General features: G+C 39.1%; 1 protein-coding gene across 6 annotated transcripts in view; it reads left to right on the top strand.

Moving 5' to 3' along the window:
- IRAG2 (inositol 1,4,5-triphosphate receptor associated 2) overlaps nt 1–14,225 on the top strand; it is a 1,240,358-nt gene that overhangs the window by 313,811 nt on the left and 912,322 nt on the right. The gene's annotated exons all lie outside the window — the stretch shown is intronic.

Below are 14,225 nucleotides of genomic sequence, written 5' to 3'. Positions count from 1 at the left end.
TGAGCTCAATGGTAGTTTTTCTTGTTTGTATGTCAGTGAGGTTGTTTTGCAAACATTTGTTACATCACTTGGTAGAGACACAGTTTAATTACATACGCAGGGTACTATACAAAACATTCCTTCTATCAAGATTTGATTGTGGAAAGTTTTTGTCAAGACTGTCCTCTTCGTACATCTCGCCTGTTTTAACCAAACATCATACAAATCAATGCCGATCATTAACACTAACAAAATCCACTTGCCTGTACTTATGTACATGAAAAAATAGGCTGCTTGAATCCATTTCAGAGAATTCAATTGATTCCTTGATATTCAAAAACTCCTTCGTTTTTTTTTTCAGATTAGAGATAAACAAGCAAGTAAAAGTTACTTTTTTTCTCAAAGTTTGAACATTTTACATAGATTCAAACAGCAATGCTGCTTATAAAACAAATTATTCCATTGTCTTACAGCTGTCTTCAATATAAAACAGATTTAGACATTGTGCTGTAGCTGATGCAATTCATCAGAACACAGTAATCGTGCATTACATGCTGTAGTTTGCCTGATAAATAAAATGCTCAAGAGTAATAAAATGAAGCAGACTGCCTGTGATGATGACTGTGATAGTTTGGGCAAGTTCATTTGAAATGCAATTCAGGTACCCAAAATAATTAACAGTGATGCAGTACCGCATGTCTAGCTGTATGGGTTATATCCTTGTACCCAAACTGTCAGACAGTTCAAGCGAAGCTGACTGAATGGCAAGTTTGGTCGCAAACCCCTTCAGAACTTTATTGCTGTTGAATAATATGCTCCTCTGAGGGCTTTGAGGATCAACAGTCAACTTGTGCTTTCCTTTGCTGGGAAGATAAGTTCCCTTTGCAGGGGACCTTCCATATGATGTATTACTTTTGTCTAAAGGAGAGTTATCTTAATGCTAAGAGTGTTGTATTTTTAAAGACTCAAAACTGTAACTTGCATTTAACTGAAGTACTCAATTTTTTCTGTCAGTTTTACAGTGGTGTAAACTAATACTTAGTTAATTCCAATCCTTAGTTTACATTTGTGGGGTTGGCGTAATGTTTGCATTTCTGTCTAAAATTTAACTTCTGTGGACTGCTAGTGTTAACTGGCAATTGCTGCTTAGCTTCCCAAGGAAAAAAAGCAACATTTTTGGTTTGACCTTGGAACAGACTGGTCCTTTTTACAGGCACAAAAAGAAAAAAATAAGCAAACAGCCTTTGCCATTTAGCCAGGCTAGCAGTTTGCTTCAGCTGCAGGTGGGGTGACTCTGTTGTGGCCATTTGATGTACCTAAGGCCACTAATTTTTTTACCATGGATCCAGTTGGTGTAACACCAACAAGCCCCTCTGGAACAGAGGTGTTAGCCACATAGTCTTTGGCTGTTAGGGTCTCCTCACTGGGCAATGGAGAGATGCTCTTGTTTCTATGACAGGGAATAGGGAAAGTTTCCCTTTTTTAGAATGCTGTGCCCATCCCTGAGTAACCTGCTGCTGCCGCCATATGAGTAACACATTGGCCCCATTTTTCCTGTCCAAAAAAAAAAAAAAAAAATTACAAAAAACCAAGCATGTATCTACACCTCAACAATTTTCTCTGGATAGGAGTAGTCTATTGAGTCTGTCTGAGGGCTTAATTCAGGCTTTTGATCCTTCTTGTAAAGTAGTTTCTGGTAAAAGAAAAAGGGATTCTTCTTTTCCTAAAGATTCAAGATTCTGATCAGAACAGGAGGATGCAGGGGCAGATAGTTTTTTTTCCCCTCAGATTTCTGAATTGCGCACAAAGGAGAGCTCAGTTTCTGATCCTCCCTGTGAAGGTTTTTCTTTCTTTGAGACTTGCTAGAGTGTGCTAGTGTTTGCAGTGGAGTTTCAGTCCATTAGAAATTAAAGGACTTTCCAGAACCTACACTGTTTCCACTTGTTCTGTCCACATTAGAGGGTGTGTGTGTGTGTTACTGCCTACAATTTTCCTGGTAGTGAGAAAGATGCCCCTAAAAATGCAGATGGGATGTATATACCCTATTCCCAAACCTGACTCAGGAGGTATATCTTTACTTGATTCCAATATTACTCTTTCTGATGATGATGGGAAATTGATTAAGTAGGGGTATCTTTAAATTGAGAGGTTCATATGTTCTGACAAATTGTGAAAACTGAGGAATGTTTTATCTGTGGTTTCATCTTGTGAGGAAAATCTGCTTTAAATAATTTAAGTTTCTTCACAGGTGACTACTCATTCTTTACAGTGAGTGTCTCTGATAGTACTACCAGGGTTATAGCCTTTGGTCCTATTTTTGAGGAGGTTTACATAGCTGCTTTCTCAGAACCTCCCGGATAAAAAAAGAGATTTTAAATTCTCCCTTGGATAGAGATTTGGGGTTTGACCTTGAGAAGATGTGGGGTGTTATCTGTGCCAAAGAGAATAGAGCAGTGCATGTGTAACCTATACCAGCATAGTTCGCTGGAGTTTTGTAAATAATTTTGTGTTATTTGACTAGCACATTGACTTGTACAGGTGCTTATGTTAAAAATGTATAAACAGTGTTGTAACCGATTAAATGTTTGTTTAAACTGAGAATTCTGAAAGGGAAGAGTAAATGTTTTTGAAATTGTTCTATAGCTTTCAAATACTGCAGCAGATCTTCAAGTGCTGTGTGGGTATTGTACCAGAGTCAGGTGATCAAATGTGATGTGCTTCTATAATCTGCACTAAGAGGATGGAACTCTCACAGCAGTTTGTTTATTTATTTGACACTTGTTAACTGGGTTGGTCCAACTGAGCTAGAAGCCCATTTTCAGTAGAGACCTGAGGAGAAAAGCTCCAGGAAATGGCGGACAATATTCATATAAAATGTATTTTAAGCTGTAGAGTACAGTAATAAAATAAGCAAAACATGGAATATGCACAAAACGTTAAGCAAAAATTTGGTTACAATAAACATGGATCAATTTAACAGAATCTGGCAATTACAACTGTGTGCAATATGTATTTACAGATGGGGCACAAAATGTACAAAAAAGGCAGATTGGCGTCAACTGACAAGAGTGTCAGTAACTACAAAAAATGATGAACTACATATGTAATTACATTGTTGTTGTATCGATACTTAAGATTGTGAGAGAGGGAGATTCAATGAAAAGTAGCCATACAGTTATTGGAGTAGAAGAGAGTTCATGTAGGCTCCTGGCAATGGCAGATCCATGAGCTTAAAAGAAAAAGTTTGTTGCTTTTTGAATTGATTTGTATTTGAGATGCTTCTAACAGAGTTAGGAAGTTTGCTCTAGGCTGAAGACATATTGTAATTGTAAAGAAGTTTACCAATGTTTTTGTTGGGTTTATGTATGTCAAGGACTTGTTAGAGCTTCTGAGAGATCTAGTGTGGGTGTAGAAGGAAACTAGAGAGGAGAGCAAGAGGCAGGCAGTAGGTTTGTGTAGGATGGAACGTGCACTTTGCAGCTGTTGATGGGGGAATTATGGCCATTGCAGTTTTTTTTAATGCAATGCAGTGGTGTGATTTATAAGGTTGGTTGTTGCAAATTTGACAATTTTATTCCATGTTTGTTCAAGTTGGGAGATTAATATGGATTGTAAGTGGAGAGGCAATACAGAAGGCATGGCAGGAGGAAAGCCCTATCTAGGGATAGTTTGGCGTCTGGTGTAAGAATTCTTGCGTTGCTATACAGTAAACCCAGTTTTTGATGCGTCTTTTTGATACACTGATGAATGTGCTGATCGAGTTTTAGTTGGTAATCTATTATGGTGCCCAGGAGTTTAGTATGTGGATCAACTTTGATAATTGCATTTGGAGAAGAGATGGAAAAGGTGAATTTGTGGTGGAGAGCAATCTTGGTTGAAAGAGTAAGAGTATAGTTTTCTTAGGGTTTAGGATAAGCTGGTTTTCATTAAGCCATTTTTCTACAGTGATATGTGTTTTGTGTATATGAATGAAAATGTGACATGCTGTCAGAGGTAGTGATGAGTGTTGAGTCATCTGCTTATTGGATAAGAGTCGAGTGGCTGCAGGCAGAGTTGAGTTGTATTGGTAAAGCTATTGAATAGAAGAGGCCTAGGATACAACCCTGAGGGGCCCCTGTTTTTACAGACAAGAAGGGGAATCATGAAGTGAGCCATCAGACAGATTGTAGTCTATTGATAAGGTAGCTGGAGAACCACTGCATAGTGCAAAGAGAGAGGTTAAGGTCAGTTAGTTTTGTCAGTAGTTTTCAGCGAGACAACTGTCAGTTTGCAGCTCATCACCTTGCCTTGTGGAAGTAAGCATTTCCACATCCAATCTTGCCTTGTAGTAATTAAGTTAGCTAGGGAACAGTTATTCATTAGACAGTCAGGAAATACAGTCAGACTAGTTAAGTATTTTTTATTTTTTTTGCATCTGTTTGAATCTGTCCAACTGTGTGTGTTTTCCTGTGATCGAAACTCTGGTGTTTATTGTACTTGGATGTTTAGTATTTTCATGTTTTCTATTTTATTTATTAAATATTTTTGTACCTTTCATTGTGGATGGTCTTTTAGAGAATACTTTTAACATCTTGAGAGTACTTGTGCCTATTTTAGTGATGCAGTGGCCACTCCAAAAAAACCTTGTTGCTTTGATTACACTCTACCATTTATATTAGTATTGATTTTACTCAGTACAATTGGATACCCTTATAAAAGCCTGAGAGTAGTTGTCTGGTGGCAACTTGGTTACCTTGTAGTCTTGGCAGAAGGGGTACAGCTGGTAAATCTGTACCAGCCTTTCCCAGGAGTTTGTGTGAAAATTAATACCCAAAATGTGGGTGCATCAGCTACTTGAAACTGGGACACAGCGCTTCAAAGCGAGTCTTGTTTGGGATCTAAAGAGGCAGAGTCTCTAGTCCCAGGTCTGGAGTGTGTTTCCAGTGTGCTCTTGGGGGGAAACTGTGCTTGATTCAGAGAGCTGCATTTGAAAACACTGTGTCAATCCATTCCTGTTTTGGGTGGCTGTCTCTCAAGTGGTGAGGACTGAGGCTTGTTGATTACTGGCCCTGGAGTAGAGAGGCCTTCACAGGCCCCTTTGTTAGTTGAACAAAAAGTGTGATGGAAAGGACAAGCTGAAACATGGACACTGTTTTTCAGTGCTCCTTTTACAAATTTTCCAAGGGATTTTCTATCTCATCCAATTTTGGTAAAAAGCAGAATAAACAGTCTCAACAAAATGCAGGTGTATGGATGTTTAAGAAGAAATGGCAAGGCGAGTCCAAAAAGAAGTCTTGAACCTCCCAAAACCATGGACAGTCCAAGTCTGAATCACTATTCAAGAGACCTTTTGACCCTATCGCACCCTGGCCACTTTTATCTTCCAGAAAGTCTGAATCTCAATTTTTCTGTTTAGCAACAGGTTGTTTCAGACAAATTAATACATTGTTATCGACTAATTATCCAAGGGGTCTTTCTAAGCCTAGTCAAGTTTTCCCAAAAGAATAATGATGTACTACATCCAAATAGGATATTGAGGGTCAGGCGTTTATATTTTGATTCTGAAAATACTTCATCAAAGTTACAGATGCCAGTGGGAGGAATGTCCTCCTTTCCAGGAGGTTATTCTTCATCTTCTAGATAAGACTCTGTTTCTACCATATCTTCATCGCATGTTGCCACAAGGAGATATAGAACCAATTCACCTTCCCAGGTGTGGAAGGGGTTTTATTCAAAGGTTTTCCTAGTGACAACGAATAAAATGCTTGGAGACCTGCTCTGGATCTTTCTTTCCTAAACCTGTTTGTGATATTGCCCAAATTCATAATGATGTCACTTCACAACCTGTTAACTCTTCTTCCTCTCTCAAGTTTACTGGCAACACTATTCTTAAAAGATGTTGATCACATTCCTATTAATCCAGACCTCAAATGTTTAAGGTTTTGTGTGCCTGAATCACACTATATGCCTACAAATGGGGGAGAAAGGATACTCCATACTGCAGACAACACTGGTACTATATTGACAGAACTAAATCTTTCAGATCTTCAAATCAGTCCCTTGTTTTTTGTTTAGGTAAGAGGGGACAACCTGTGTCAAAAGAGACTATTGAGCTATTGCTCATCTAAAGCTATTACCTGTTGTTATACTCACTATAACAAGTATTCCATGCAGGGTCAAGGCCCACTCTATCAGAGCCTTAGCTTCATCTGTGGCTTTTTGGAAAGGGTTGGATTACAGAAGTATTCCACAAGCTGTCCTGTGGTCCTCTGTGCCTACTTTTACAAAGCACTATAAGCTTGATTCCTTGTGTAGGTCTCAATCAAGCTTTTCTAGGACCATTCACCACAGACTCCTAGACTCTTCTCCTTTCACTGCCTTAAATGTACCTTAGCTAAGGTAATTGATCCATATAGCTAAAGCTACTGCAACAGTGATCAATATAATGAACATAGTATAGCTGTGCAAGTTAAACTTAACATAACAGAAGATGTTTGAATGATCACCGCTGCAGTAGCCACTCCCTCCCTCCATCCAAGTTGTTGTTTTTTTGTATGTTGTAGACATTTATTTATTTTTCTTAGTATTGTCTGTTCGAGGCTCGGCCTCCCTCTCTCTGCTGGTAGGAAAGCTCTGAAGGGCTTTGCTCCCAAACTTGTCTTTTAGTTACCTTTGCTCGAACTGCCTAACAGTTTTGGCACAAAGAAGGCACACTGAAGCTTTCAAAGCTGGCCAGCTCTTGTATCTTTGCCAGGATATAACTTATATAGCCAAGACTACTATAGTCTGCAGCAGTGATCATTCATACATCTACCATTATGATAAATGTAACTTACTAAATACTATGGAAAGTACATTCGTGCATGTTAAGGCAACGTGTTGACCAGAAATGTGCAAGCAAATGATGGAATTAAATTGCACCAGTTGTGGATAATAACGTGTAAAATACCAAGTAGTGCAGTCAGATGAATATCAGATAATTGTTAAAACCCAAACTAATACATACATGGTGGACAAAAAGCCCTGATTCAAGTAAAGATGCTTCTCTTTGTCCATGATTACAAACATATGCAGCATATTCACTCATTTTGGCACTGATTGATCTGAAAACCTAGATGTTCTTTCTAATTTAGATTCATTGCAGTCCATTCTTACAAGTAATTTGTTGAAATGTATTTATAAAATGCATTATCTCATTTTACAACTGAAGCAGAAAATCCAAAGACAGATGTGCCATTTAGTGGTGATTAAATACAGATCTCAGAAATAAATGTAATGTTGCTTTCCTTCATTGCATAATTTCTGGATCAGTTTCAAAATTTATCTGCATCATTTAATAACAGATGCTAAGTAAACTATATGGTAGTTAAACCATTTAATGGCATGCACTGTTAAGATTTATTGTACAAGTGCTGTGAGCAAGAATGCCATATTAATATCTACTATGTCTTCAATGCAATATTTCTAGCAGTAGACAAATTGTGACAACATGCAGTAAAGCTTTTGCATGTTCTATGTACTGTATTTGATATACGTGCTTAAGTAAACCATTTTCTCAAAAAATGTACCTTTCATTATGAATGTACCTTATTCAGTTTCACCTTGAAGCATTGACATAGCCAGGTAGTTTATAAAGGCAGAATTATTTCTAAAGGTCAAATAAATGAAATATGGAAGACTGAAAGTTGCACTGAAATAATAGTCACTTATTTGGTGTAAATACAAAGATACAGTGCAAGACTGCATCTTAATATGCAGTAAGAACTCAGAAAAGTTTATAAATAAATATAAAAAAAGTTGAGGGTAGAATATAGAGTTTAAAGCTGTTTCTTGTCTGGGCTAGCAGTATTTGCCTTTTTGGATCCAAAGAAATGAAAGCTGACCAGAATTAAGGAAAGCCTCTAAACCAGAATGTCAAATTAAACTAAATCCTTAAGTATTGGTCCATTGTTTGAGTGAGTAGCCCAGATAGTTTTCTTACTCTCTAAGAATTCTTTTTTATTACATTTTTTAAGACATTTTATTATTCCACTTTTTGTTTTTGCTCCTTTCATATTTGTGTAATGTGTATTACCTACCTCTGTTTATAAATTTTAATCTTGCATTGCTGATGTCTGTTTAAACTTGTACTAACCATCAGAGCTTTTCTCCCCAGGCCTCTACTGAAAATGGACATATATCCAGCTAGACTAGCCCGGTCAACAAATGTAAAATAAAATAAATGAAATAAATTCATGTCTCCTAATTTGGCCCATGATTTCATGGCTGAAATGTTTGTTTCTAATGCACAAACATGTTCCTTAGAGTCACGATAGCTTCCTATGCAAATATTATTACATTTTCAAGTAGCAACATATATTGTATGCTGTGTCACAATTAATAAACTGATGTTTAACCTGTGTAAGATTTTCTTAAGATTAATAACTGAAGTAAGATATGCATTGTTTGTCATGTACACAACCTTTCATCAGTGACCAAGAAGATTTTTGGTAATTTGAGGCTACTCTCTATATTGCAATGCAGTGATTCAAGTTGCTCAATTGGCAACTCTTTGGTCAACTGCCAATCCATTAAAAAAAGGTCTGAAACAACTTCTGGTAAACCTCCGAGGAAAGTATTTTGTGGGCAAGCACCCCTGCAATTCTGTGTGTGTGAGGCACACCCCCTAAACTTAAACCTACGCCAATGTCTTACAATACTGTGGAAAATAAGAAACGTCCATGTCAGTGATGCTTGTTTTATCCAATTTTCTTCACTCAGTCAGAACATGCTAAAATGGGTGTTGGATTGATTGACATATTTCTATAATATAGTTACAGTCCTGTGGCAGACCTTTGTTGTGGTATTATCGTGGTCATTTATTATCTCTGGCATTGGTTGCTGGAGCTGAATAAGCTGTATATTGTGTTAAGCTTTACAGTAGATTCCTGGCTACAGGGACTGGAAGTGGTTGTTGAGTTCATGCTTATTGACCTAGATGTTCATAGGTAGGTACTAGGCTATCAGCACTCTAGCCTATATAAGCCTAGCCAAAAAAAGTTCCCTGGCTTTTGCCTCTAAGAAAATTATTTTCCTGTGCCCCAGTCAAACAGATCCACAGAAGTGATCCCCGAGGTGAATTTCCTATTTCCCATCCAATTGTCAAGATTTTCCTTAGAGAGCTAATGAGGAGCTTTGTATAACATGAATGGGCAGTCTGTTCCAGAGCATGGGAAGTGTCCTGGACAGGAATCTATCCCTGTTCTCTTTATTATGGTGACAAGGTTTATGTCCCTGGAGTGTGTGACTTGGAGAGATTGGGATTTCTTGTAGCATGTCCAACAGATCTGGGTTTGATATGGCTTTGTATGTTAGGCAGAGGTTGCCTCTTGAGTAGGCGATATGCGATGGAGTAGAGCTGGAGTTTTTTTGAGACTGTCTGAGTATGGCATCTGTTTGAGTCCAGTAATCCTCTTGGTGAGGTATTTCTGTGGCCTATCCTGTTGATGTCTTGTGAGGTACATGCCAAATGGGGTGTGTACTCCATAATGAGTCTGATGAGGGATGAGTAGAGAGCAACAATGACCTCTTTTTCTAGAGGAGAACCCCTTTGTGATGGTGTCCTAGGTAAAAGGATTTCCTTACTACTGTGTCAATGTGATTTATCAAAGAAAAGACTGCTAACCACCTGTGTCCCAAGGTCTCATCACACTTTCAGTGTTTAGTAGGCTACCACCTATGTGGTAATTCATGTGTACAGTGTTTTTCCCAAAGGGGATGACAATGCACTTCTTGGCATTGAGCTTGAGGGCATGACTTTGGCACCAAGCATCAGTCTCAGTGAGGCCCATTTGTAGAATGTTCACATCATTAGGCGATTCTATTATGGCTCCTAGTTTGCAGTCGTCTGTGAACTTCATTAGCCAAAGATCTGCTGTGTTAGCCTGGACTTCTGAGAAGTAGATTTATTTATTTATTCATTTAATTTGCAGTTTGTTTTCCAGGATAGTCCATTGGGCTGCAAGGAGCCCATTTTCAATGGAGTCCTAGGGAAAAATGCTCCAGAAAAAAATACAGATACATAGGGAGGAAGTATAAAACCCATAGTAAAGTCCAAGTACAAATACTTGTGTACACATATCCATTTTTCATATTGTTAACATAATGCAAAAAGGGAAAAGATATACAATTAAAAAAAAAACATTATTCAACAAGAATCATTCAGTTGGAAATCCAGAAAAAATGTATTTATTTTATTTATTTATTTATTTATTTTTGAGATTGTGGTGGGGGATCTTTCAGTTGCAGGTAAATAACATCACAGGATGGAGTACTATCATAGGTAGTGATTGGCAATAAATGAGTTGGGAGGAATTAAGAGAACAGAATAATCTGAATTTAGGTTGGATGAGAGCAAGAGCATTTCCATTCAAAAGGATCATTCAGTTGTAGGTAAATAACATCATAGAGGATGGAGTGCTATACTAGGTAGTGATTGGCAAGAAATAAGTTAGGAGGAATTAAGAGAACAGAATAGTCTGAATTTAGGTTGGATGAGAGCAAGAGAATTTCCATTCAGAAGTAAGGTGAGAGTGCAGTGAGGTTTTGAATAAGGAAAGACTGTTGATGGTGCTGATAGAGAGAGCTAGGGAGTTTGAGGTGTGCTAGAGATGAGGACATAAGGTGATTCCCAGCCAGAGAGGAGGACATAAGGTGATTCCCAGCCGGACGTGAAGGTTTATGCAATTTAATTAGATTTGGCAATTGGATCTTGGTGATCTGTTTTGTGCATTTCAAAAATGTTTGCTAGGGAGGGGCAGAGAGATGGGTTGTGAATGAGTTTGTGTGCTTGGATGAGCTGGGTGTAGGTGAGGTGGTTAGGTAGCTCTAGCCAACTAAGTTGGTGAAGGCAATTAGTGGTGGGAGGAGGCTCTATGACCAGAAGCAAATTTTGATATCTTGTTATAACAGAATGAGAGTTGCCAAACAGAAGAGGACCCAGGACTGAGCCCTGTGGTACTCCACTTGTCAATGGTCTGAAGTTGGATTTGCAGTCAGCTACTTTCACTGTGTGGGTTCTGTCAGTGAGCCAGTTGGCCACCCATCTTGTGACATAGGGATATATGCCCAGTTTAGTGAGTTTATCTATAATTCCAGAGTGGGGTATGGTGTCAAAAATCTTGGCAAGATCAAGATAGGCTGTGTGCACCACCTTACCCTCATCTACAGCTCTGGTGACTGCTTCAAAGAAGTCAGTCAGGTTTAGGAAACATGATCTACCTTTTACAAACCCAAACTGAGTGGGGTCCAGAGTTTGGAGTTTACCTATATCTTTGTTTATAACCTCCGAGATTATATGTTCCGTGGCCTTGCAGACCAGGCTCGTCAGGCTAATGGGGAGGTAGTTCCTGGGGTGTGTGCTGGCACCCCTTTTGTGGAGTGGGATAACCATTGCTGTGTGCCATTCAGTAGGCACAAAGCCTCAACTGAGGCTGTGATTGAACATGGTACTTAGGTGGGGTGCCAGATCATTCTGTAGTTCATGCAGAAGGCAGCCTGGGATTTTGTCTGGTCCCATGGATGCTGTGTTCTTGGCTTTGGAGACAGCAGTCTTTAATTGTGCTTCCGTTATTACAGGGGCTTTGCATTCTTCCGGTATAAAGAAGGGCTCTTTGGGGGGTAAGGGGGGGTGAAGTTTGCACTGAACCTATCTGCCAGGATGATGGCAATATCAGTAGGTTCTGTATATCTAGTGCCATTGTGCTGTAGCTCAGAGCAGAGTGTTGCCATTGAGATTCTTGACATAGCTGTAAATGTTTTGTGGTTGTCGTTAAAATCAGTGGCAATTTTATTTTCGTAACTAGCTTTGGAGGACTTTGAGTGATCTCAGCTTCTTACTGAAGCTGACCATGGAGTTTCTGCAATCAGGAAATTTTACTATTTTGCAACAGCTTCTTCCTTCTGTTGTAGAGTTAATTTATGGCAGGGGACCTTCCTTTTTTTGTGGAATAGCTTCTTGGTTCTGTTGGGGTAGGCACGATCTGTGCACTCATGTATGTGCTTATACAGTGCAGTTGTAAAGGATTCCGCAGTCATACCACTATTTTCCATCTGTAAGGGTGTCGTGAAGTTTTCCATTTCTGTGTAAAGAAGCATGAAGTTGGCTTTGGAGAAGATTTTTATGGCAGTGTCCTTAATGGTGGGTGGGGGGCAGGATATGGATGTCTAGGGTGATTAGCTTGTGTTCGGATCTGACCAGTGAGCAGTTGACCTCAGGTGTGGAACATTGGTTGCCCATATTGGTAATGACCAAGTCCAGGATATTGCTACCTCTGGTGGGGGTATGGACAAGTTGATCCAGGGCGTTGGAATTTATAAATTCCAGAAAATGTTGAGCAAATGAGTTAGTACATGAGTAATTTTCTAGTTGATGGTGGGGTAGTTGAAATTGCCCATTATTACGGTATTGGACTGTACCTTAATATTATCCAGCATATCAAGAAACGTGGAGTAGGCATCCTCTGGCATGGCGGGGGATCTGTAATAAGCTACAACCTGGATTGCAGTCTTGCCCAGTGTTAGGTGCACTTGGATTATTTTGGATGCATTGTATTGAGCAACTAGCCTGGAGGTGTGGATATCCTTCATGAATATGGACACACCTACTCCGTGTTTTGGTCCAAGTTAGGTGGCCGAAAGGTGTGGTATGAATTATAGCCTGGTAATGCAGGGGTGCTCTCTGGAGCCTTGAACCAGGTCTCTGTCACTGCACAGATGTCTATGTTCTCCAATTTAAGGAGTGCCTCAAGTGAGTGCATTTTTAGGTTTCAACTTCTAGCATTGAGTAGTATTACCCTCAAATGTTGCTTGCTAGTACCTCCTACAGTGGTGAGTTTATCATTTGAACATTGCCTGAAAAAGGCACCATGGGGGGAGGCAAGGGCCTTAGCCAGTATCCAGAATCTCAGGGGCAACAGGTGCAGGCCATCTCTGGCAAAGCATCGTGGTCTGCTGATCATGTTGTCCCAGACAGACAGATACTGGATCCCCTTAGAATGACACCAGAAGCTTAGCCAATTGTTGAAGTCAATCATTTTGTCCTTGTACTGTGGTATCATTCTGGGTGATGGCAGGATGCTATTTAGGGCTAGGGTCATACCTGCCTGGGCTACATGATCCGAGAGCTCCTCCATGTGTCTCTTCATGTAGTCCAGGGAGGTACATCTTATGCCATTCACACCAACATGGACATTGACAGAGTCATATTTGTACTTATTGTAGAGTGAACTGACAGCGTGTCCTGGCACCCGACAGGCAGCTGACAGTAACTTTCTCCTTGTTTAGCCTGGTGAGTGGGACATCAGTGTGCCTGACTATAGAGTTGCCTATGACTAGTGCATTGGGTATGTTGTTTTGCCTTATGGGCTACAGTTGAGTGGCACACTTATTTTGTGGGCTGTGTGTCATTTGGGTAGTGTTGGAAGGGTGTTCTGGAATCTTATTTAGAAATGGCTTTTCGAGTTGAGGTTTGATTTCCTGATTTATCATATTGCAGTGTCTTGACAATAATGAGCAGGAGGAGTTGATGTGAAGTAATTACATTGTCAACTGTGCTAGCATGTCTGGCTGATGTTAATCTGAAATTCTGTACAACACATGTGCATATTATGCCAGATTAACTAGCTAAGCTATTGTAAATAAGTTCTTGTGTTGATTTATAGTCTGTTTATACAGAATGTTTTAAAGACTTGAACAGTGTTCCTTTACATTTCTAACTGTGCATGTGAAGAAGATTCTAAATGCAGACCGTCTCAGAATCATATGATCTGCAAATTGTCATCAGAATGTTGACAGTTGCTATGTGTTACTGTCTGAGGCTGAAAGACCAGAAGGAACTTTAGTAAACAGTTGTTGGTTGATTTTCAAAATATAAAATGAAAATTAGAACTGGAACAGTTGTGAGAGTTAAACTAGTCTATAAAAGAGCCTGCTGAAGATGGTTGTTTAGTTACAGATGTACTGTGCAGTAGATACCCAAAAAAGGACTTGCCAAGAACTGTAAGCCTGATTTTGCTCTGCTGTAATAATTTAGTTTAAATCAGGGACAATGTTATTTAGTCAGACAGGAATTTATAAGTGTTTTTCTATATGTTGGATTTCTATTCTTCCGTATTGATTCCATTTTCCTGGTGAATGAGTTTTGTTTGCTGGAAAGTGCAGTTTTATAGTTTTTAATAATTTTGCTCATTAAATATTTTTATTAACTTGCATTTTGTAGGCAAAAAATC

Source organism: Protopterus annectens, chromosome 11.part0 (assembly GCF_019279795.1).
Source record: "Protopterus annectens isolate FY-2018-M chromosome 11.part0, PAN1.0, whole genome shotgun sequence".
Classification (NCBI taxonomy): Eukaryota; Metazoa; Chordata; order Ceratodontiformes; family Protopteridae; genus Protopterus; species Protopterus annectens.
The sequence above is the reverse complement of the archived record's forward strand: the minus strand, read 5'-3'. Positions and strand labels throughout refer to the sequence as shown.